Below are 24636 nucleotides of genomic sequence, written 5' to 3'. Positions count from 1 at the left end.
ACATGCCGGTCGTGCGTCAGAATCTGAGAGTCTCGCACAGGGCGGGGGGGTGGGTGCTGGGCCCTGCTGTCCTGGAGCTGTGGCCAGGCGTCCAGACCCCAGTCCTGACAGTGGGCAGTGGGGGCCCAAGGGCCGGGTGTGCACTGGGCAGGCTCTGTCCCGAAGGACTCCAGGTGTGGACCACGTCAGAGCCGAGGTGGGCGCTGACCAGAGCCAGCTGCGCGAAGGCAGCATCGCAAGGTGGCTTCTGAGGCCCTGAGTAGAAAATAATCAAAATTCAGAACAGACGGAGATCCGGAGCGATGCACACAGTCCTCAGCGGGTCGCGTTTCCCTGTGCTTCTGCATGGGGAGGCTTCTGGAAAGGGGTGACTGGAGGGGACACCTGGGGGGGCACCTGGAAAGGACGCCTGGGGGGGACGCCTGGGAGGACACGTCGGGGGGACACTTAGACTCTTGGGTGGTTACAGCTGCTCCCCAAGAACTGCCCGACTCTGCCCAGGGGGCCCTGGTCAAATCGAGCTCGGACGGAGAAAACCACCTCTGCGCTTTGGACACGGAAATAGTTGCATCGTTCTCAAATCTGTGACCCCTCAACCCAACCAAACACTTGCTTTGGGGCCTTCCCAGCAACTGTTCTTTGAGGTGCACCGAGCGCTCCGGGCACCTTTCCCAGGGAACAACAGAAGCCCAAGTTTGCTGGAGCTGCCCCCTTCCTGGTGAGCGATTCCTGAGCCGGCCCCGAATCAGCCTCGTGCGCTGCTGCAATTCCACTGGCCTGGGCACTGAACAATAACGCATGGAAGGCTTTTTAAAAAATTAATTTCAAGCTTCCTTTCTTGATTTGGACTTAATTTGCTAAAGCAGTTTTCATTTGAAGATGCTCTTCTCCCATGAAAAAAGCAAAACCAAAAAAAAAAAAAGCCAATTTATTTCTGACATGAATACAGCTTTGAAGAGTCCAGTGACTCAGTTGGGAGATGGGACGGGGCGAGAGGTGCAGGAGGAGCCTCTGAGTCCCCAATTGGGATGCACCTCACAGGCCACCGAGCCAGGGACCTCGACGCATGGAATTCTGTCTTGGCTTCATTGGCAAATTTAATTAGTGCACATTTAGCTGGCAGTTTGGGAGCAGATTCAATTAAGTGCTCCACCAGTTCTGAAGAGGCCTCATGCTGCTGAGAGGACCAGGCGTGGAGTTAGAATCAGGTGAAGGGGCTGTTTTCCTCGTTCAGGGGCCCAGGACCACCAGCATGGGGGCTACGCTCTGGGCGGGGAGAGCAGACGCCCCCGTTCCGAGGTCCGAGAGCCTTTGCTGGTGGAGCAGGTCACGGAAGGGACTGAGCAGCTCGGAGAAACACTCAGCCCTAGCTGGCCTCCAGGCAGGTGTCATCAGAGTTTGGATTTTACTCCTCACGATAACGCCCACGCAGGCCAGACATGCAGGAGACAGCTCCAGGAAGTCAGGAGAGCAGGAATCCGTGTGGCTGTGCTGAGCACCAAGGTTGGAGACCACGCACGGGCGACCGCCTGCCTGGCGGGAATCTTTCAGCAGATTCCTACTGAAAAGAACAGCGAATGCCCCACTGTGCCCTGCAGCTTTTTCTTCCTTTTACTTTTGAAGCTTAACACATCCCTGCAGAGTGATCTAGAATGTCCTGGCATGTACGATTGCTCCAGGACGTGAACACCTGCTGGGTGCCAAGTCCCTTGGGGCCGTCCTCGGGTGGGGCGCAGCGAGATGCCTTCATGTGCAGCCTGTGGGGACTTTCTGTCTTGGGGAGGAGAGGAGTTACATGCACGCCTGCTGTACACACTCACACAGGCACACACAGGCACACACATGCACACATACACTCACAGCCACACACATGCACACACACCTGCACACACACACGTGCACACACACACATACTGATGTGTGACCGTCTTGCCCCTCCCAGAGGGCAGCTGAATGTAGTTTCTGAGTTTCTTGGGTGTTGGTTACCAGGGCCAGGCCTGGAGCTCCGGGTGAGCGGGACAGGGCTGCGTGCAGAGAGGAAGCTTTCATGTGTTTTCTGAGCAGCAGGCTCGGCACCTCAGTGTCTGGGCGTGGACCAGCCCCGTGTCCTCAGTGTCTGGGCGTGGACCAGCCCCGTGTCCTCAGTGTCTGGGCGTGGACCAGCCCCGTGTCTTCAGTGTCTCAGCGTGGACCAGCCCCATGTCCTCAGTCCATGGCTTGACTCCTCATGTCACAGCTGATGTTGTTTTCTCCCCACATTTCTGAGGCCTCAAGAGGTTCATGGGTTCACCCCCAGGCCACTTAGAGAGCAAGGGACACAGGACACTTTGAATCTTGATCTGATTCTGAGTCATCAGTCCGTGATGATTTCACAAACTCTGGACAGGACCATGGGGCAGGAGCAGACCAGGAGCTGGGGTGCAGTGGCCTCATGGTCTGAGGGACGGCAAACCCTGGACAGGGCCATGGGTTGGGGGCAGACCAGGAGCTGGGGAGCAGTGAGCCAGTGACCTGAGGGACGGCAGATGCCCTGTGGTCAGAACGAGGTGCCCCTGCCTGGAGGACAAAGAGACACGGGGGCAGGAAGGCAAGTTCCAGGGCCAGGCCTGATTGTGAGTTGTTCTGACAAACGGGTGCTTCCAGCCAGCACAACCACGCGTGGCTGCCACGGCTTAGTGAGGTCAGACCCAGGGCAGTGCCTTTCAGCCCCGCTGGGCTGCAGCCTCCCTCTGGGCCGGCGGCAACCTGACTGTCCCGCTGAGCAGCCCGTCCTGCCCCTGCTGCCTCCATTCCCCGCCGTCCTTCCACCGAGCACCCTGGAAGTCCAGTGGGAAAGGGGGGCCTGGCTTTCCCACCCTGGGCCTTCCTGTGTGCAGCCCTGGCCCTGGGCACAAGGACAGCTCAGCCTCCTCCAGCCTCAGACTCCGAGGCTCTAAAAATGTCTTGCCGCAAAATTTTAGAACGTTGCCAGGAGAGAACGTATCTTTTTCTCATTACGAAAAGCCAAAAAGTCACTGTTGAAGAATTTCATCCATTAAAAGTTTGCATTTGAATAAAATGAGCTTCTGTGTCTCATCTGGGCTTAGAGAAGCCGGGAGGGGGGAGCAGGAGCTCTTCCCTACCGAGGAGTCTGTGGCCGGAGTGCTCAGATGGGCTTTCTCCAGGGGATGCACCTGAGAAGGACGACTGGGGGTCAGCCCCTACGATGACTGACCCCAACTCCCAGCGGCCTCAGGATGAGGCTCCCCGTGTGTGCTCAGCTCCTACCTGGGATCAAGGTAGCTCCAGCCCATTCAAGCCTCCGCACTACTGGACACCGCCCACCCCCACCCGAGGCAGGGTGAGGCCCTGTGTTGTGCTGTGGTGGGCAGAGCAGGCAGAAGGCCCCGGTCCCTGGGACAGGGCAGTGTCAGGATGCTGCTGTGGGGCTCAGCTTCAGGCCCCAGGGGAGGGGAGGCCGGGGAGGGGAGCTGGGGGGTGGAGAAGGGGGCTGCAGGGGTACAGCTTGGAAGCAGGGGGCCTGGGGGTCTCCAGTCTCCACGTTCACAAGGAAGGTCACAGCCCCCACCGCCTGGCTGCCATCCCTGACCCCAGACTCCCTCAGGTCTTCCAGCCCCACTTCCCCAACCTACCCACTGGTCAAGGAGACCTGAGGGCAGGTAGGGCAGCCTGGACAGCACCCCAGGGGACGGTCAGCTGTGTTGGTCAATGCCCACATGAGCGTGGGCTGTGACTTCCCACCAGGTCCCTAAGTGGAGGAGTTCTGCGATGCTACAGCCTCATGCCTGCTCCTTGGGCCAAACCTGACCTTCCCCAGGCCTCTCCAAGGCGCCTGGGGGCCAGGGTCACAGGGTCAGTACGCATGACATGTGACCCAGAACTCAGTGCAGTGCACTGTCCCAGCCCAGGGAGAGCTTCCAGGCATGGGGGCGTCCAGGCTGCGAAGCTTTCGGGCAGGAGGACATCCAGACATGGGGGCGTCCAGGTAGTGGGGTGTCCAGGCACGGGATGTCCATTCAAGGGGTGTCCAAGCAGGGGGACGTCCGTCCAGGCTGGTCTCAAGGATGCCGACGTCCAGGCTTTGTCCCCTGCCTGCCACAGAGCTGGACAGCATGCTTCCCTGTCCTGAACCCGGACAGAAAGATTTCACTTTGACTCCAGAGGGCTCCAGTTGAGCTGGAGATGTTTAGAGAGCTGCCAAAGCTCCCCTCAAATTTCTCTCAGGGGTTTGAAGAGCTGCAGGGAACAGCGATCTGTGTCAGCATCAGGGGGAGCCACGGAGCCGCCATCTCCATCGCGACCCAGCTCCGGCCGCGGCCCGGGATTGATGACACGCTCAGTGAGAGGGAAAATTGCATTTCCAGGGTGTCTGCCAGGGCTCGCTTTGATAAATGTTTAAAAATGTGCTAATATGCTCTATTTAGCCATCTTTATTACGGTCACTCTCAGGGAATCGGCTCAGTACCCTGCCTCCACAGCACAGCTCCACGCCCGCGGTGCTTTCCTGGGCTCTGTCTGCACAAAAGGCCCCAGCGTGTCGGTGGCACTGAGGCCTTTCAGAGCTGAGCAGCCTACCTGCCCCCCAGGGGAACTTGGCTCCCACCAAGGCGGGAAAAGTCCCTTGTGAGCTTCCAGCTGCTCTGGGTAGAGCTCAGCCCCTCGGGCCCCCAAGGTGTGGCCAACTGTTGGGCTGTGCTCAGGGTGCAGGTCACCCCACGTAAACTGGACGGCCCCACAGCAAGAGCCTCTGGGGCAATGTCACAGGAGACCTCACCGAGGCCGGCTGGATGCTGGCTCAGACACCGTCGGGCAGAGAGGCAGTCAGGTCAGAGGAAACAGTGTTCTCACGTGACCCGGGGCTCCTGGTGCTTGTCCACATGAATGTGGTGTGGCCTCATCAGACAGGGCCACAGGCCACAGGGCCATGGACAACAGGGCCACCAACAGTGGGGAACCTGGTGCAGACGGCAACTTTTCCTTCTGTGTCTTCACAGCTCTGCCCCCAAACATCTCACGCAGGGAGTCTCAGGGCTCCCCGTATGAGGACAGGCTGCATCGTGTGGGACACCCTGCCTGACCCCATGGACCCTGCCTGTCCCCACGGATCCTGCCTTCCTGGACCCTGCCTTCCCGGACCCCTGCCAGGTGCCCCTGCTGGAACGCTGCCAGTCCCCGGGGACTGAGGTGAGGGTTTCACAAGGTGCACGTGTCCAGAACCAGGCGTGGTGGGTGGGGTGGGCTGCTGTGAAGGAGCCCCTCCCAGGAGGATGGGTCTAGGGTCCCCCCACCCCTGAAGGGAGTTGGACCTAGGGCTGAAGGTTGGCAATGCCAGCCCCGCTGCCTCTCTGGACCCCTGAGAAGGCCACAGAGAACGGCCCAGCCCTGATCCCTGCTCCGCTGGTCTGTGAGGAACTGAATCTCCTTTTTCTTTTGTTTTTCTTGAGACAGAGTCTCTGTCACCCAGGCTGGAGTGCAGTGGTGCCATCTCAGCTCACTGCTGTTTCTGGGCGTGAGGACTCTCCCTCCACACCTTCCCTCGAGGCTGGGCCCACAGGCGTGCACCACAGTGTCCAGCTAATCTTTTTACTATTTCTAGAGATGGAGTCTGCTGTGTTGCCCAGGCTGGTCTCAAACTCCAGGGGCTCAAGTGCTTCACCTGCCTCAGTCTCCCAAAGTGCCAGGATTACAGGTGTGAGGCACCATGCCTGGCCTGGGCCTCCTTTCAGACCTGGGCTTTCCGTGTCTCCTCCCACAGTGGACATCACAATGTCCGCTTCTGAAGAAGAGCCCCGCCCTGCCTCTGCCCCGCCCACATCCCCGCCCCTGCCCCGCCCACAGTCCCATCCATAGCCCCGCCCAGTCCCTGCCCCGCCCATAGCACCGCCCACAGTCCTGCCCTGTCCCGCCCACATCCCCGCCCCTGCCCCGCCCACAGCTCCCCGCCCTCTGCCTCACCCACAGCCCCCCACACCGAGCTGCTGGTGTCCCGGGTCCCTCTCGCCTCCACTCAGCAACCTCATCATGGCCTCCTGCCCCTCCTGCCCCTCCTGCCCCGAGGGTGCCTCTGGCCTCACTGCATCCCACATCCTCAGGGACAGCTGGCTGTTCTTAGCTGCGTGAAGGCGGATGCGGTTTCCAGGCTGCTTAGGCCGGGTGGGAAGATTGCTAAGTCCTGCAGCCGCCTGGCCTGACTTGCCTTGAGCCGGCCTGCCCTGGGTTTTCTATGAGCGGCTGCCGTCATTACTGCTGGAATTCTTCCAGAAGGTGTGGGAATGTCAGAGCCGGGTGGGGGCAGCGACCTCTGGGCTTGAGCCCTTGGCCAGAAAGGGCACAGCTCCCAGGCAGAGGGCATGAGCTGCGTCTCACAAACGCTGAGGACCGACCCTGGCTTCCCCCAAAGGCAGGGACCTTCAGAGGGACCGTGGCCCTCATCCCCTCGGCGGAGAGGACAGCAGCACGGTCCCCTTGGATTCTGGAGGCCTCTGCCGGGGTCCTGCGTTTCCACATCGCCTGCTTCCTCCCCAAGTCTCAAGTCCAGCGGCCGCCCGGGGCAGGGTCCACATGCCATGGGGAGTCTGCGTCCCTGCAGCCCCTGGGGCAGGACTGAGGCACCGGCTGAGGACATGGAAGCTGGCACCTGACCGGCTCCTCCAGCTCCAGCCCCAGAGGCTTCTGACTGCGGCCGTGATCAATCACAATATGCAAATCGCTCATTTATGAAATCTCATCACACCAGGGCAGTCTGATTCATTATTCAACACTCCGGTTGTGTGCATAGAATCCCTAATGGCCCCGCAAGCCAAGGGCTTTTGATAAGAGACCCCTGTTCCGGGCGGTGCCGCGTCTCTCCTGCCTCAGTGGGGCTGGAGGCTTCCGTGATCTCATCTCCATTCCACACAGACTTTGTTGAGCCCCGTTGTGTCGGAGGAGCCTGGGTGCTCCTGGCTGGGGAGGCCGTCGGGCAGACGAGCCCCGGGGGCAGCACGGAGGCGCACGAGGAAGCCTTTCTGCTCAGCAGCCTCTGCACATGGGGTTCCAGTGTCCACACCGGCTTGCGAGGGGTCTCACAGCTGCTCCACAGATGGGACCCTTGGCCCATTCCCCAGTCCCAGGCCTGGGCAGTGCTGGCCCTGCGGGGCTCCCCTGAGGCCTGCTCCAATCTCAGGGCTGCAGAAGGGAGCCCCCAACCCACCTTACCTGGTCCCCAGGTCCCGGAGATCTGCACAGTCTCAAAGTCACGGGGCTCTGCCCCTCAGACTGTCCTGCAAACGGCTCAGCCTCTCTCCACCTCCACCCAGGGATGAGAACAGGGTCCTGTAAGGAAAACAGTGGGGCTCAGGGGAGCGTGCACGTGCACCGAGCAGGTTCAGAGACTCCACGTCCAACAGAGCAGCCTCCTGGCCCAGCTCCAGCCTCACCCTGGTGGCTCTTGGTCTCCGGGACAGGCTGCAGGGAGCGGCTGCTGCTCCGGGTCAGAGGGGCTTCCGGGGACCAGGCGGGCAGAGGCGGCCGTGCTCTTCTCTTTCCGGTTTCTGCTGACCCCCAGGCAGTGGAGTTGGAGGGACACCAGTGTCTCCAAGGGGCTGGCACCAAGTCATGACAGGGTCATAGGTCACTGTGGGAAGCGGGAAGGTGAGAGAAGCGTGGGGCCACGTCCGCAGCTGCAGAGGGTCCCAGCCTCGGCGGGGAGCACAGCCCCAGTGCACGGCCTCCTCGACGCCCCCAGATGCATGTTCCCTTACCAGGACACTCGCGCCTGGATTAGGGCTGCTCCCACAACCCAGGATGACCTTGCCTCAAAAGACCCTTTTTCCAAACCTGAGTGCTTCTGGGGTTAAGATGGAGACACATCTCTTTGGGGATCGTTACTCAATGTGCTACACTCTTCAGTCCCAGGGACCCACTGCTCAGACCCAGGAGAGAGGTGGACCCAGGAGGGAGGTGGAAGAAGTTGGTGCAGTGAGGGGGGCGGGGACGCTGCAGCCAGCAGCAGACAGGAGGACGAGGTTTGTGTGAAGGGCCCTCCTCGTGAGCACCTGGGCCTGGGAGCTGGGATTGCAAGAGAAGCAGGATCCAGCATGGGAAGGGTCTCTCTCCGGAGACCCCAAACGTGGGCTTTGCCAGCGGAGACGGTGTGAGCCTCCGGGAGGTGGTGGACCGGCTGCGTGCAGGGCTGGCCTCCCAGGGGAACACATGCGGACTCAGGGCAGCTGAGGCCAGGTGAGAGAGCTGCCGGTGTTTCCGGGGAGGTGTCAGGGACACAGCCATGATCCGTGGGGCTCACGTCTAAGATCCAGACTCCAGGGGCTTCTTTTCAGACCCTCCCAGCCTGGGCAGAGTCAGGCAGCTGCGCAAGGCTGCGGCTTTCTGCATCCCTGTACGGGAGGGACCCTTACACGGTGAGCCTGTGTGTGGGACAGCGTCAGTGCCGACGAGGCAGGGTGGACCCCACACTCCCGCGTCATGGGACGACTCCGTCAAGGCGCAGAGGCCTGGAGCCAGCACAGCCCTGCCGCTCCCCAACAGACAGGTTCAACAGTGCTGGCATAATTTACTTTGTTACATTGTCACTATTTATTGGAATTTACTTTGGAGCTAAGGACATGAGGATTTTCTCAGGAAAGGAAAACGGTCTAGTTTGAGTTACCTCAAGTTTTTTCTACCGTCTTTCCGAATTTTGGGGTGGGGCGTACGCTTAATTCCATAATGTTGTCTTCTGTATCAGTGTGAAGTAAAGTGTGATATTCTGGCAGAAATGGAAAGTGTATCTTAAAAGGTTTTCCTAATGTTGCCAAAAAAAAAAAAAAAGCGCCAAATTCTGTAAAATATTGAAAGAGGTTTATTCTGAGCCAGTATGATTGATCGTGGCCTGAGCTACAGTCTCAAGAGGTCTTGGGAATGTGCCTAAGGTGGGTGGGTCACAGTTCAGTTTTATGCATTTCAGGGAGACGGAAGTTACAGGCAAAGATGTCCGTCAGTCCATGGAAGGTTCAGGTGGGACGTGGGGACTTGCACCTGGATTCAACGGTTTTCTGGTGGGCAGTTGCTTGAAAGAGTTAAGCTTCGTCTAAGCCTTAAGAAGTCAGGAGACAGAAAAGCCTGGGTTGGGATCAAGTGGGCTGTAGACGCTGAGGTTCTTGTTAAGCAGCTGAGGCTCCCAGGTAGGAAACAGCCTTCGGAGAGAACGGAGGGTGGAAATCTCTCTTCCAAATTTAAAAGGTGTCGGACTCCTGGTTAGTCCTCTGTAGGTCTGGGAAAGACCTAGAAAGGGGAGGAGACCCTCTAAGATGCAATTTTCCCCCGCAGCAGACAAGCCAAAGGCATGTATTGTGGCGAGCACCGTGTCCACGTCCTCAGGGCCTGCCGTCTGCCGTCTGTGTGGGAGGCTGCGCCAGAGTCAGGCCGGGAGTCTGTCTGTCCATCCTAAGAACTCTATTGTAACATCAGCGCTGGTCAGTGGTGCCCGGACACCAAAGGGGAGGGGGCGTAACGAGAGGTGTCCGCCTCTTCCCACCATGGCTGGGAATCCCGTGTCTCAGGTTCCCTTGGCCACGAAGGGGGATCCGTCCAGTTAGTTGGGGGGCTTAGAATTTTATTTTGCTTTACACTAAAATATTCTGAAACTGCACTTACTTGCAACTAAATCAATTAAAAATTCATTAGCTTCTATTTGAAACGCTTACATTTTAAAGCTCTCTTAGACTGGGTGATAGATCTCTGTCCTCATCTACATATACTTTAAACATTAATGTGTTTCTAAAAACAATGGGTTTTCTCTGCATACCAAAAATGTGTTTACTCATTTAAAAATTTATATCGTAAATGATTTTTAAAACATTCTTAGTGGATGTTAGCAGTCCTTCCTTGCAAGGGGAAGGTTTGTTAAATTAGCATATTCATTTAGTACAGACTGATTGACGTCCCGGGACCCCAGGCATATCTGAGGCTGTTTACTGTCTGTGGATCTCTTTTACAAACATCAGCATCTCATTTGAGCTATAAAAAAAAAAAAAGGACCCTCTGGGAAGGCGTTTGGGCAGGTGTTATCATCGTCTTGCTCTGGGGGGGAGAAAAGAGACCTTGGCCTACCAGGCACACAGGGTGGTAGAGCGAAGGCTCAGCTCCCTCTGCCCACCCCGGGGGAGGCCGCTCAGATCCAGTGGGGAGCCAGACCCCCGGGAGGGTACCTGAGTCCCTCAGTTCCTACAGCAGCGACGGCTTATTGCTTTCAGTCCGTCATCTCATTGCATGATATTCTCTTTTCATAGCAATGACTTAATCGTGTTTGTAAAATATGATAATGCTCCTCATTCAGAAAAATTCAAGTTGTGCAGAAAATTACCAAGAAAGTAAAAACTTGCCTAAAATCCAACCACACAATCAGATACTTCTTTGTACATACTCATAGCTCGAAAGAAAAAAGAATTTATTTCAGATTATTGGAATAATATACTATTTCAACAAAACATTACAAATGAATTTTACTTGAAATTGTTGATGAAAAGCATTAAACTCTGTAAAACATTGGAAGAGATTTGTTCTGAGCCAAATGTGAGTGATCACGGCCCATGACACAGCCCCGGGAGGTCCCGAGAGCAGGTGCCCAAGGTGGTCGGGTGCAGCTTGGCTTTATGCATTTTTGGGGAAGCGTGAGACAGCAATCTAATACACTGAAGAAATACATTGGTTTGGTTCAGAAAGTTGGGACAACTCAAGCGGGGCTTCCAGGCAATCGGTGAATTTCAACATTTTCTGGATTACAATTGGCTGAGTTTATCTGAAGACCTGAGATCAATGGAAAGGAATGTTCAGGCTGAGATAAAGGATTGTGGAGACCAAGTTTTATCATCGTCCAGAGGAAGCTCTCCCATAGCAGACTTCAGAGAGAGAGCAGGTTGTAAAAAGTTTCTTATTAGACCTAAAAGGGTGCCTGGCTCTTAGCTGATTATCTACCGAACCTGGAAAGAAAGGAAAGAAAACAAAGGGGAAAGGGGTTCTCGGTAGAACGCGGATTTTTCCCACAGGAGACTTTGGAGGGCAATTTCAAGATACGGCAAGAAACTATATTTTAGGGTAAAACATTTTGATTTTTTCCCTTGTTCTGCCAGAGTCAGAATGGAAAGGAAGTCATGATGCACAGGGTTAAATGAAACCCATCTGATGAGAATTGATGGTTTGTAGGGCATTGACTCCCCAGACTCCTTAGATAGGAATTCGGCAAGATAAAAAAAATCAGAGCTTCATCCTCATCACAGTCGTGGCTGAAGGGGAAGCAGCACCTTGTTCACAAGGCAGGAGCAGGGAAAAGTGCAAGCAAGGGAGATGCCCGGCGCCCGGCTCTCGTGCGAACTCACTCACTGTCATGAGAACAGTGTGGGGAAACCGCCGCACGGTCCAACCACCTTCCACCGGGCCCTCCCGCAAAACGTGGGGATTATGGGAACTACAATTCAAGGGGAGATTCGGGAGGGAACACAGCCAAACCACGTGAACATGCAAAGCACACAGTATTCGTTTTGGCTCCTACAGCCATGATTCTCCCGGTGCTCAGCATGGAAGGGGCTCCCGGGCAGCATCATGGGGCTGGGACTACCCGGACGTGAGGTTCTTTCCAGCTCTGGTCTTGGTTGGGTGGACTCGGGCAAGAGTCAGTTTTCAAGAGCAGTTGTACTGCCCAAGTCCCTGGATTCTCTACATGTGTGATGGCAGGTCACGGGCGTGATTCCCTCGTTCCCTTCACGTGCGAGAGGGGTTCACGGCTGTGATTCCCTCGTTCCCTCCACGTGGGAGAGGAGTTCATGGGTGTGATCCCCTCGGTGCCCTCGTATGTGAGAAATTCCTGCTGCTGTCTATTGCCTGGGATTCCACTTTTGGCCATAGTTTCCTGATGCAGAATTCACATGTTTCTTGGTCTTGGGATTCTGTGGGAAGCCTGTGGACAGGCTTCTCTCCCCACATGTAACCTGCTTTTTCTGCCTGAGTACCCATAGGATGCCGTGTCTCCCTGCAATCCGGGAGCCTTGTGGGGAGAGGCCTCTGCTGGCCGTGCCCTTGCGTCTTCTTGGGTGTTTCGGGACTGCGTTCGTCACTCGTGGCTTTGTGTTTTCTGTCCTGCATTTCTGTTCTTTCCCCAGGAGCACCTCTGTGGAGCCCCATGTCCCTGCATCTCCCTCCACTGGGACTTTGACTTGGTGACTTGGTTCCATTGCTTTGCGGCTTTTTTAGGCCTCTGATGCTTCCCGAGCTCTGATTTTGCAGCCCGGAGGATGCAGACAGGGTCAGGTCTCAGACGTGAAGAGCTGGGTAGGGGTCTGCTGACAAGGCCCCCAGGCTGCATGAGGAGCACGGAGGGTTGGGGCGCCCACCCCCTTGGAAGAGAGGGGGTCTTAGTCTGTCTGTGTTGCTATAAAGGAATGCCTGAGGCTGGTAATTTATTTAAAAAGAGCTTCCTTTGGCTCACAGCTCTGCAGGCTTCACAGGACACGTGGCCCTGGCACCTGCCTCTGCTGAGGCCTCAGGAAGCTTCCACACTTGGTGGAAGGTGAAGGCGAACCAGCATCTCATGGGGATGGAGAAAGGAAGAGAGAGGGGTGGGAGGTGCCGGGCTCTGTTCAACAGGCAGCTCTGTGGGGAACTCACAGCAAGAACTCACTGCCCCAGGGAGGGCACCAAGCCCTTCCTCAGGGATCCACCCTGTGACTGATGCACTCCCACCAGGTCCCACCTCCAACATGGGGGATCACAGTGCAACACGAGGCTGGAAGAACGAACATTCACACCACAGCGGAGGGTCTCCCGGGCTGGCATGACCAGGGGGCTGTGACCGGGCCCTGCTCTCTGCACACCTGCAGGAGTCTGCCCCCAGGGCCACCCGTGTCCACTTTCTCTCCCGACCCACAGTGACCCGGGATAGCCACATTCCCATGTGGAGGGAGAAGGGGGCGGGGAGAGGACAGTGTCCGTCACAGAGAGGCTCCTCCTGGGCTGGCCTTTAGCGTGAGCTGCCTGGGGGCCTCCGGGAGAGGTAGCCCCACTCCCCACTCCCCACGCCAGTGACATGGCCCTCCCACCGCTGTGCTCCATGAGGCTGTGGGCTCAGGTGGGAGCTACGATAGAAACTCTGGGCTGTTTGACAAAGACGCCCTCTGTGCCAGTTCCCTGGAGCCCCACCTATCTGGTGCCTCAGCACCTGGTGCCCGGTGATGGCCTCTGTGCCCTGGCTAGCTCCTGCCCCTGTTACATGCCAGGTGGCCGGTCAAAGGCCCCCGCCACCCCACACGCCTCCCGCCTCCTGCACCCACATACAGAGCTCAAGTCCCAGGATGGAGCCGTCACAACGGCTGGGTGCCTGCTCCCCGATCCACTCAGGTGGGATGCCCCTGCCTTACCCCCGGGCTCCAGGCCAATTGACTGATTGATCTGACAGGCATCTGTGGGAGCCTCCACGGGCTGACTGGGCTGGTGCTGGGACCACAGCCTCGACAAGTCAGACTGGCCCCGTCCTCGGAGCTCCTGCTGGGGGACCCAGTGAGCACACAGTGTGGAGACGGGACGGCCTCTCTTGGGAGAGGCCTTGAACCGAGCCCTGGGGAGTGGGGTAATGGCCGTGCTGTATCCCCATACCAGGAGCGGGGAAGGCTCATTCCTGGCAGGGGGACGAGCCAGGACACAGGCCCCGGGCGAGAAAGAGCTGGGCTTGGAGAAATCAGAGCAGGGACATGTGGCCAGGCCAGGCGGATGGACAGCCAGCAGGAGCCGGAGCCAGGAGCCTCGTAGGGGCCCACAGGAGCCGGATCCGGCCCAGTGCAGCCCCGTTCAGCAGGGAGAGGCCTGAAAGGGCCTGTCCCCACTCTGGCGATGAGAGCCTGCAGTCGCCGGGAGTCCCATCACCCTGTCCAGGTCTGAGGATGCCGGGCCTGAGATCTGTGGGGCTGGAGAGGAACAAGGCTGGGCAGGTGCCTCCTGCCAGGCAGGCAAGTCAACCAGTGGCCGGGCCCCTTGGAGGGGACGTGGAGCACAGCTCCCCTCCCCGACCTCACCCTAAATGGCAAACGCGGTTGGGGATCTACCTTGCTGTAAGAGCAGAGCCTCCTGCATCTCCGGCCGCCAGCATGGCTCCTGCAGTTCCCCGGGAGCGGGAGCTTGGAAGAAAAATTGCCCTCATTCCCACAGCTCGCTAATCACGCTGGAAGACACACAGAGAGCAGAACACAGGCTCCGGGTGAAGAAAGACAATGAAAACTTTAAATGAGAAAAAGCGTAGCAAACTCCCGGCCTGCGTCCTCAGCGGAGGAGAAACTGGCCGAAGCACCTCACACCTCCTGATGAGGAAACGCCAGGGACGGCGTTGTTTGCGACACGTGGGAATGCGCTTTAACGGCAGGTCAAAGACAACGTGTGTGCCAGGTGCCTACATGCCACCCGCGCCCATCTTCTCATCCACCATCAATTATAAAGGCCACCTGGGCCTCGAACGCGGCCTCCGCGGCACGGAGCATACTCCAGCTACAATCCCAGGAGACAGCGCCTGTCTTTCCGATGTTCCTTCCACTCTTCCATTTGCTGGGAGATCAGACCTCAGAGCCCCACGGAGCTCGGCCGGCGGCAGGTGCGTCCTCAAAGGCAGCTCGTAGCCGGCTTCCCGGCCAGCAGTGGGCGGGCCCGTTGAGCCGCATTATTGAATCGCTGCCTTCAGTACCGGAGGAACCAGTGGGCTTTTGATACATGCTTCAAAAATAAAATGGAGCGGACTTTGTGAGGGCCGGCCCATAACGAGGGATGCATCCACCTTCCCTTTGATGGCTGCACAGTGACAGGCGCCCTTGGCTTTTGTTAGAAAGTGTGGACATTTTTTTTTCTAACAAACCTATTGCTGTTAGAGGAAGAGAACAGCATTTACCGGTGCTAGCTGCGAGTGGTCCTGGAGTTTCTGTGCAATAATATTTAGTTGCTCTCGAGGCCAGCTCAAATGATGTGCTTCTGAAGTTGTATTTTTAACTGGAACGTCCAATCGCAGCGACTGGGGTCCAGGCCTGGGAGGCACGGTCCCTCCTGCGGATGAGTGACGTCTTTGTGTTGAATGAGAAAAGACGAATTGAAGTCCAGCTTCCAGAGCTTCTTGTGCGTCTCCCAACCCGCCTGCACCTGCTGGAATGAGGGTGTGTCTGTCTGTGAAGAGCCCTCGGACACCCAGGAGTTCGATGGGACCAGGCTGGAGCCGAGCTCGAGGACTGCCCATGGGTTCTGCAATGGAACTGGGACATGGTGAAGCTCAGGTGACTCAAGTATGCGCCCCTGTGGACAAGGAGCCCCTGTGTCACTGAGAGACCCCGGCACACGGGACCCCGGCGCCTCCCCCATGGTGGGCGTGGCCTCACGGTCCCGGAGTAACAGGGGCAGCCTGTGGTTTGGGTTTCCCGGTGCGTTGTTGGGGTGGCAGCAATCTCTGTTCTTGCGACAGCAGTTTAGCCCAGGCATGTGGCGAGGAGTCTGACGGTCTCACGGCCCTCTGGGAGTGTGACGCCCTGAATTTCTTCGGCCCAAGGCTCAGGAGCAGCCTCTGCCTTCGGGGAGAGAACCCAGGAAGGGGACATGTGGCACTCGGACCACATCCTGGTTCAATATTGTCACGCAATTTTTGTTGAAGAAAAGAATGGAAAATGCTGGCTCATCTAAACGTTCTCATGTTTTATTTAGGATGCTGAATTTTTCACTATGGCCCTGAGCCTCCAGTGATCCGGAACTAAGCTGCCCGTTCAACAGGGATGCCTCCTGGCACCACCGTTTCCTCTGCATCTCGTGGGGACTCCGGCTTGGCACTCCCGGCCCCCGAGACTCTGGCATCCAGGCTCCCCTGAATCAGCTCCCTGAAAAGAAGTCGAAGGAAAGCGGGTGGGGGCATGGCCTCATTCCCTGGTGACGTGAAACAGGAAGGTGAAAACATTCACACTGAAAAGGACTGCACGGCCCTACAGCTCTGCAGCCCTAAACCCAGAGCCTGGGAACGTGGCCGGTGAGAATTGGGCCTCGGCTCAAACCTGGTGCAAGCTGCTGGCTTCTCAGGGAGGCACGTCCGCTGCGCTGGCTTCTCGGGGAGGCGCGTCCGCTGCGCTGGCTTCTCGGGGAGGCGCGTCCGCTGCGCTGGCTTCTCGGGGAGGCGCGTGCACTGCGCTGGCTTCTAGGGGAGGCGCGGCCGCTGAGGCTCAGCTGCTCCATGGCTCGGCCGGCACCTGGTCAACCCGAGTCTCCCCAGGGCAACCTAGACCCTCACCCTTAGGGAAGAGGCCCAGGAGCTGCGCCTGTGGAGGTGGAGGTGGGCCGGCTGTGGCTGCCCTCGGACCCTCTGCAGGTGCCCTCTGATGGGACGCAGCGGAGATTGGCCTCCCAACACCCGCCCACGGGTCCATTGGCAACTGTGTTGCCCTGATCCTGGGACGGCTCACTCAGTGTGAACTGGGCAGCCCTGAAGGGGGTGATGGCCCTGCCAGGGAAATGCCAAGCTCCTAAATTATTCACGACATCTAGGAGGAGGGCAGAGGACCCAGGGGTTGGACAAGTTTCCAGGGGTGCTCTACGCAGCCATGTTCTATCCTAAATGAGTGAATTATAACAGGGTCTCATGCTCCCAAGAGGCCTCAGCCAGAGCACGGCCACCCTGCTGCCCACACCCCTGTCCTCACCAGAGCTATCTATCCCAAGGAAATAGCCCCCTAGTTTCACCACCTATCCATCCACCCACCTATCCACCCATCCACCCACCCACCTATCCACCCATCCACCCACCCACCTATCCACCCATCCACCCACCCACCTATCCACCCATCCACCCATCCATCCATTCATCCATTCACCCATCCAGCCACCTACCCATCTACTCAACCACCCACCCATCCCTCCACCCACCCATCCATCCATCTACCCATCCACCCATGCATCCACCCATCCACACACACACCCATCTTCCATCCACCCTCCCACTCACCCACCAATTTACCCATCCATCTGTTTACCTTCCTCTTCATCCATCCACCCACCCGTCCATCCATTCATTCATCCACTCATCCTGCTGTTCACTCAACAGACACATCCAGCCCCTCTGACTCCCGGGTACAATGAGGTGCGGAGATGAAACACATGCACGTCCTGCTCTCCAGAATCAAAGCCTCCAGGCGCGGCACAAGTAACTGACTCCTCAAACACTGAGATAAACGTCAGTGCAGAAGGGAGAAAGTATTTCCAACAAAAGAGATTCTTGTTTCCAGGGGTGGGCTGGGAGAGGAGAAACGAGCTCCCCGAGAGGCCACATCTGGGCTGAGTCCCACATCAGAGAAGCCACATCTGGGCTGAGTCCCACGTCAGAGAGCTCTGGAAGGCTGGTCCTGCGATCCATGCTTAGCCTGACTACTGGCCAACTGATTACGAAAGAAGAAGGAAAAGGCACTTGCAGTTGACTTTTCAAATGACAAACGTGATGGGACCTGAAGACTGTGAGCCCACCTGCCTCCCTGCAAGGCCCTCACAGCTAGATTGCGGAGGTCACGGGCTCCACATTCTGTGCCACGGGTTCAGCTCAGATTTCAAGGCAAAGCTGTTGTCCGTGAGCTCTGGGAAGCTCCCAGTGCACAGGCACCAACCTCAGGAGAGGACTCGAAACACCGCGCAACTCACACACATGGGGATCAGAGTGTTCGCCTGAGCTGGGCGAGGCAGGGCACTCACACAAGTTAGGAGGAGCAACCTGATTACCCAGACAGGCAGCAGGGGAGGGCAGAAGTCCAGGGTTCATGGCAAACCGGCCCCAAAGGCTCACAGGGTTTGTGACAAGCTGGTCCCCCGGGCTCAGGAGAGGAGCCCAGGGCAGGACGGGCCTCATCTGCTTAATGCTGCACTGCTGCGGAGGGATCCAGAAGGTGCTGCTCTGAGTCCACACCGAGGGGACAGCACGCACCAGGCTTCAGTATTGCAGGACACCTGCTCTGGATGTGCTGCAGTGCTTCTGGATACCCTGCTCTGGCTGCGGTCCTGCAGCACACCTGCTCTATGGGGGACAGGAACAGAGCCCGGCTGCCAGGCCAGCTCCTCCCTCTCTCAGGATGCTGCGTTTCCAGCACGAATCTGCAGTGATTCTTGAGAAGTTTCCAACAAGAATCTGCAGTGATTCTTGAGAACTACAAGCAAGAAAGGGGGTGGGCACTAGGTGGCTCCAAGGCCACTCAGAGACTCAACCGGCCCCAGCTGCAGCTGACAGCCATGTGTGTCCAGTTCTGTGTGGCCGCTGGACAAGAGACATCCTGCTCATTTTTGCAAGCCAGCACAGTAAATCATTAATACATGTGAGCCTGTTTCAACCATTTACTTTTTGAAAGTAACATCAGGGTTTTAAAGGCAAGAATCGCCAGGAAACGAGGGGCGGTTGGTAACTGTTGAGTTTTGTACCCGGAACACATCGTAAGGCAGGCAGCACGCCCAGCGGGGCACTGAGTGGCCTGGGACTTGTGGACGCGTCCCCTGCAAAGCCCCACTGGAGCCCGGGCCTGCCTTGCTGGTGCAGAGGAGGCTGGTGCCGCTGGGATTCCTGTGAGGAGGTGGATGATGTGGGCCATGGGGCGTCACTGTGGCACCTGAGGGGCCCCCCTGGAGGAGCCAAGCGGGTGCCCCATGCCCTGCGCCTGAGAAGAGAGATGGGCGCTGCAGTCCTGGGTTCCCCATTCCCTTCTTTGCCAACGTCCGTGTGCCGAGGAAACCTGCCTCCCCAGCAGAACACATTCCCACGCCCCACCTGGGAGTTTCACTGCCCTGCGTGGCTCCCAGCGTGCAGAGCCCAGCCTGCGTCAGGCCACGGGCTGCCCTGTTCCCGGCTCCTCTTCCCCGAGAGCTGTGGGTCCCACCCTTTGGCTTCTCACTCAGAAGCAAGGCCTCGTCCTCCACCCGCCTCTCTCCAGGGCCCGCGTCTGCCCACACCGGCCTCTGCTCTGACGCTCTCCTTGGGGTCGGCTGGCCTCCCTGACCCCCCCAGGACCCTCCCCACCTACACACTCCATGCTTCATGCTCGGCAGGGCCCTCCTTCCATCTTTGTTTGGCAAAGGCTCTGTCGCCCCAGACCCCTCCGGTTCCCACACCTGTTCCTGCCCTCAGCTGGGCTTCACTGACGGTGCCTCTGAGCCCATCACTGCAAGGGGGGGACCGGGGGCTCCTGCCTCGTCCTCCCCCAAGCTGGACCTGGGCTTCACAGGTGTGCAACAGACTCTTGGCAGATAAACAGAAACCAAAGATTAAGGGTGTCCCCAAATGCCAAAATGCCACACTGTGTCGGCCGTTCCCGGACTCCGGAGGAAGACTCCCCACCCGCCGGCCGCTGTGCACCTGCAGGCCTTGCTGTGTGAAGGGATGGGATGCAGGGTGTTGCTGCAAACGGGAGCCGTGGCCCCGGGACACCGCCTCGTGCCATGTGGAGACCTCTCACGAGCCCTCCTCGTCCTCCGTGTGGGCGCCGGTGCTGTCCCCAGACAGGGCTGGGAACTGCTGGACAGAAGGCAGGGAGCCGGCGTGATGGGCGCCGGTGCTGTCCCGACAGGGCTGGGAACTGCTGAACAGAAGGCAGGGAGCCGGCGTGATGGGAGCTGGTGCTGTCCCGACAGGGCTGGGAACTGCTGGACAGAAGGCAGGGAGCCGGCGTGATGGGCGCCGGTGCTGTCCCGACAGGGCTGGGAACTGCTGGACAGAAGGCAGGGAGCCGGCGTGATGGGCGCTGCCGCATTCCAAGGTTCACTCCCTCGTGCTGATCAGATAACACAGGGTGTCCAGCCTCTCCAGGAAGCCCCAGGGAGCCTCAGGGAGATCGGAGGGCTCACCTCGAAAACCATAGTCTTCGTGTCTTGCCTGTACCTTTCCCAGTGTTACGGAAATGAGACACTGGACGTGACACCCTGTGGTCCCAAAGTCAGGCGGGAGCGGGAGCGGCTGCAGCCTCGAGGGACGCGGAGGGAGCCCCGTGCCCGCATCTCCGCAGTGTTACTCTGGGACTGCTCCGCCGGGTCTCACGGCAAACGGAGATGGTAAAAATAACGTGGCCATAGATCCAGGACACCCCACAGGCCGTCAAGCCTGCTGCAGTGCCAGCTGCTGCCACTCTAGTTGGGGCCCCTCCCGGCATCTCCAGAGCTGATTTTGTTTTCGGGTGTGTGACCCTGAGACTGGCGGGAACAGACCGGCCGCTTTCTGAGGTGGGAGGAGTGAGAGCTTCACAGGCGGCAAGAGCGGATCCAGTGACATTTCCATTGTTACTTAAAAGCGATTGAAATGCTTGGGGCAAAGTTTTACGTGACTGACTTATGCTTCCTGGAGACAAAGGAGCCGATTTCAAGTTTTCAGAGACAGTAAGTGTTCAATTTAGGGAGGAAAAAAAAAATCAAAAGCAGTGTAAAAGTAGGATGCTGCCTCCAAACTGCTCACTGATCCCCGAGACAACGCAGGACCTCTCGGAAACACTGAGGCGGCGGTGGCCCCGAACCAGCCACGGCAGATGCTGTTCCAGCTGCAGGAGCGACGAGGACTCCGGCAGCCACATCCGATCTAAGTCAACGGAACGGTGCCACCCGGCCCTCGGCAAAGCCCAGAGTCACCAAACAGCCCCTGGAGGCTTCATACCCCCAGAAAACCTCTGCCTGGAAACATGTTTAAAGGGAAACTTTGGGTTTTGGCTGTCATAGAGGAGAACGTGTGTTTCTAGCAAGATGAGGTCGTCATGAGCCGGGGCATTTTCTCACCAGTCCCCACGTCTCCGCCCCGGTTTGGAGTACACTCAGGTCAGCATGAGCGCCTTCAGGAGGAGGTGCCTTTCTGTGAACAGGAAACGCGAGGGCCCCCACCCAGCCACGTCTTTCACACTTTCATCCTGGCAACGAGAGTGAAGACCCCAGGGCTGGAAGGAGCAGGAGCTCAAAGATCCTGGGGCTGGAAGAAGGAGCCCTCCTCAGTGATCACACCTGCAGGTTCAGTGGCTGGAGACCCAGGACAGTCGTCTGTGGCCCCACCTCCTTCCATTGTGACCTGGAACACCGCCGCCCCGCGTGGACCTGGAACACCGCCACCCCACGCGGATCCACAGGGCCCCGGGCACAGGCTGAGGCTAAGATGGGAGCAGCCACAGCTCTGGGCAGCCGCCCTGACACCCAGGGACCCACTGCACTCGGTGAGGCCCCGGTCGTGTGAGGCCAGCCTGGCGTTCTTGGAAGGTGTGCGTGTGTTTGCGAACCGCGTCAGTCAGTCACGGCTGCCGGAGGCTCCACTCCAGCTCACTCTTGCCGTGGTCAGGTTGGTGTCACCGATTTCTATTTGGCTGAGACGTGCTGCAGACGGCCCGGCCAGGCTTGGGTTGCGAGTGTGGGTGGCCGGGGGGACGTTTCCCGGAAACGCAGGTGCTGGCCAGTGCCTGGGGAGGCCTGGACCAGCTCCACAGGGCACAGGCGGTGCCTTCCGTTCCTGTGCTCGAGGAGGCAAAGTTGAAAGGTGCTGATTAAAGTGCCCCGGCCGGAGAGATACAAGGGAGAGGGAGTGAGGCTCAGACACCTGCTCGGCCATTTTGAGACAATCCTAAGCCCAAATCTCCACTGGGTTCCAAGGCCAAAGGGCTCCTGGGAACGTCCCCTGAGCAGTGACAAGAGCTCAGCAAATTCTTTACAAATAAATTGTTTTTCCAATGGCTCAGGGCAGGCTGGCCTCCCGAGGACTCGGGAGAATCTAATAGACACCGGCGGGGCAGGAGGGAGGCAGGAAACAGTTCTCCTCCGGCCCAGAGCCGCTGCAGCTGAGGGATCCTTTGGTGGAAATGATTTCGAGCTGCCAGAAACCCAGAGTTGCCCGTGACAGGCGCATTTCTGAGTTTGTAGCTAATGATTCAAACTGAATTCTGCAGAGCAGTTTAAGTCCGTTTTCGCAGTGAGCTCTGCCACGCACAGCTGTGGTGCTTGGACCGCCGTCCTGAGGAGTGTGGTGTCCATCCAGACCCGCAGAGCCAGGAGCCTCAGACCCGCCAGGCACCCAGCTTTCCACGCGCTCCAGAGGCCGAGCAACCACACCAAAACCCGTGCCTGTGTGAGCACCTCTGCCTCCTGACGACGGGCTGGGGGCTGGGGCCCGGGGCAGTCCCACTTCCAGGGCAGAAAGGGTCGATCGCTGTCCACTTTTGCCCTGCAACGTCAGGAGGCCGCCCGTGTATTCCAAAGGGGGTTCTCTCCGCACAGCTCAGAGAGGACTCGGCTGACGTTGCCCTGGCGGGGTCTGCGGGAGAGCCCAGCCAGGCCGAGGGCCGACTCCGGAGAGCAGGACGCGTGGCCTGGACCCTCGGCAGAGGCCTCTTTCCACAGCGCTCACAGAGCCGGCCCTGCCAGCACTGGGGCTCCTCGTGGGTGACGGCGGGGCTCAGCGGCCCCCGAAGGACATCGTGGGGTGGGACCAACGCATGACCCGAGTCTCTGCATGCTTCCGGGGGCTGCGCTGCAGGTCAGAGAGAACCGCGCTGGGGCTGGTGGGTGCCGAGAGACACCGGAGGGGAGGGAACGGAGGTAAGAGGTAAGAGGTTGTTCTCGGCGGGCAGGACTGATGTGGGGTAGGCCCCCGGGCCTCGCCTCCTGGGAGTGCAGTTTATGGGTGTAATGTGGATACGTTCTCACAGTTTGTAAGCTCGGATGTCTGCCAAAGTGTCTGGAACGCCCAAACTTGATTAGACCAACCGCGTTGGGGTGTTCCAGGGAGGGACAACGTCATGAGCCAGGCACACCAACCTCCAGGAGAGCCGGACACAGGTGGGTGCCGTCAAGGGACCATAGAAAGAGGAGCCCCCAGTCAGCTCAACCTACTGGCTGAGACCCCGACTCGTGAGGATGAGATACTCCCACTCAGAAGGGGACCCGGAGTCGGCCTGGCCTGGACACTTTGGCCGCCAACCTCGATGCTGGAGGAACCATCCCCGGAGACCCAAGGGCCTCTGTGACCACCGTGTGCCCATTGGTGTGAGATCCTGACCTTTCCCTAACGGTGAAAACGAGGAGCTGTGTGCAGCGGGAATGGGATAAATACCTACACTTGTTAGGAATTGTTTGTGTGCCAAGAAACCGTGGGATTCAGGCATTAAGCCACAGTGTCTCTGGTCCTCTGCTGCTTCACCGCTGTGCACGGCGTTGCCTGTCTAAACTGTCCCGTGCGTGGATCTCGGCATGTGCCAGGCGTCCCCCTCAAGTGTCTGTGCCCAGTTGGCAGTGGGGGCCTTGCTGAGGAGCTGGTGCTGCTGCCGGCCTCACTTTCTGGTCCTGACTCCACGCCCAGGCCCGCCGGGCGCCAGCTGTGACCACAGGTGACGTTCATGCAGCACCCAGTGCCCTGGTGCCTGCCCGTCTGTCCCTGCTCCTCCCCACCCCTCCCTCAACCCAGGGCTGGGGCCGGGCCTGCAGGGGGGCCGGCGGGAGGGCGGCTGTCGCCACAGAGAGCTTCAGGCTGGAGCGACCAGTCTGTCACCCCAACCAGCCTGGGGGAGGTTCTGAGCATTTGGTTGGCTTTTTGGAACTGGAAACATGTGTTCCCACAGAAGCACTGGGGTACTAAGTGTTCACAGCTCCCCACAGACACACACACCCTCGGAGAAGGTGTCCCAGGCAAGAGCATTGCTGCCTCTGACTCCCGGAGCCACCCCCTCTCCTGACTCCTTCAGGGGAGAAGGTGTCAGTCCCCTGGGGGAGAAGGTGTCAGTCCCCTGGGGGAGAAGGTGTCAGTCTCCTGGGGGAGAAGGTGGCCGTCCCCTGGGGGAGAAGGTGTCAGTCTCCTGGGGGAGAAGGTGTCAGTCCCCTGGGGGAGAAGGTGGCCGTCCCCTGGGGGAGAAGGTGGCCGTCCTGCCGAGAGTCCCACTCTCTCGTTTGTCCTGTCAGGGCTGTGATGACTTCTGTCCACACGGCAGGAAAGGACAGTGGGGCTTCCACCGGCGGTTTGAGGGGCTGCGAGGGCAGGAGGCGTGAGTCCCCACCCTGGTGCCTGGCTGGACGAGGGGCAGGCAGGGTCCCCGGATCTTGGGGTGAGGGGAGGCCCTGAGTTCGTCGGCTCTGGCTGGACCTCAGGTGGTCTGGGCCACTGGTCTGCAGCCGTGTGAACGGCCAGGCCCATCTGGTGCTGCTCGGACATGATTGGTCAGTGATCACCTATGAGAGTGCAGGCAGAGCTGGGGATCCCGCTGGGGAGGCGGCAGCTCCTCACACGCAGAGCCGTGTCTCTGCCCCCCAGCCGGCACCCACCCCAGCGACTCAGGTCCTCGGGTGTTGGACGGGACTGCAAGGCGGTGGCCCCGGGCTCCAGACGGCCCTTCCCAGAGCAGGCAACTGGACCTAGAATGTCAGAGGCCAGAGTTGGGTGCAGTGTAGGGGTCCCAGCCCATCTCTTCACTTGCAGATGAAGATGCTGAGTTCTGGAAGGTTCTGTGCTTTGCCCGAGACCCCCACCAGCTGCGGCAGAGCCCTTGCTTTCACCCGTTCTAGACTCTGGTTCCTCTGAAGGTCCTGGGATCCCCGTGCCCTTCATGGGGGGTACAACCTGCATGTCGATGTCAAGCGCCTGCCCAGTGACTTGGGGCAGAGGTTGGTGTTTCGGTGGCT

At 58.7% G+C, this 24636-nt stretch overlaps 1 pseudogene; it reads right to left on the bottom strand.

Annotated features, from left to right (window-relative positions):
* The window catches only part of LOC140712472 (uncharacterized), a 56979-nt pseudogene extending 36412 nt beyond the window's left edge, over positions 1-20567 (bottom strand).
* Between the last annotated feature and the right edge of the window lie 4069 nt (positions 20568-24636).

This window comes from Chlorocebus sabaeus, chromosome 9 (assembly GCF_047675955.1).
Source record: "Chlorocebus sabaeus isolate Y175 chromosome 9, mChlSab1.0.hap1, whole genome shotgun sequence".
Lineage (NCBI taxonomy): Eukaryota > Metazoa > Chordata > Mammalia > Primates > Cercopithecidae > Chlorocebus > Chlorocebus sabaeus.
Note: the sequence above shows the minus strand (reverse complement) of the source record. Positions and strands in the feature narration are given on the sequence as shown.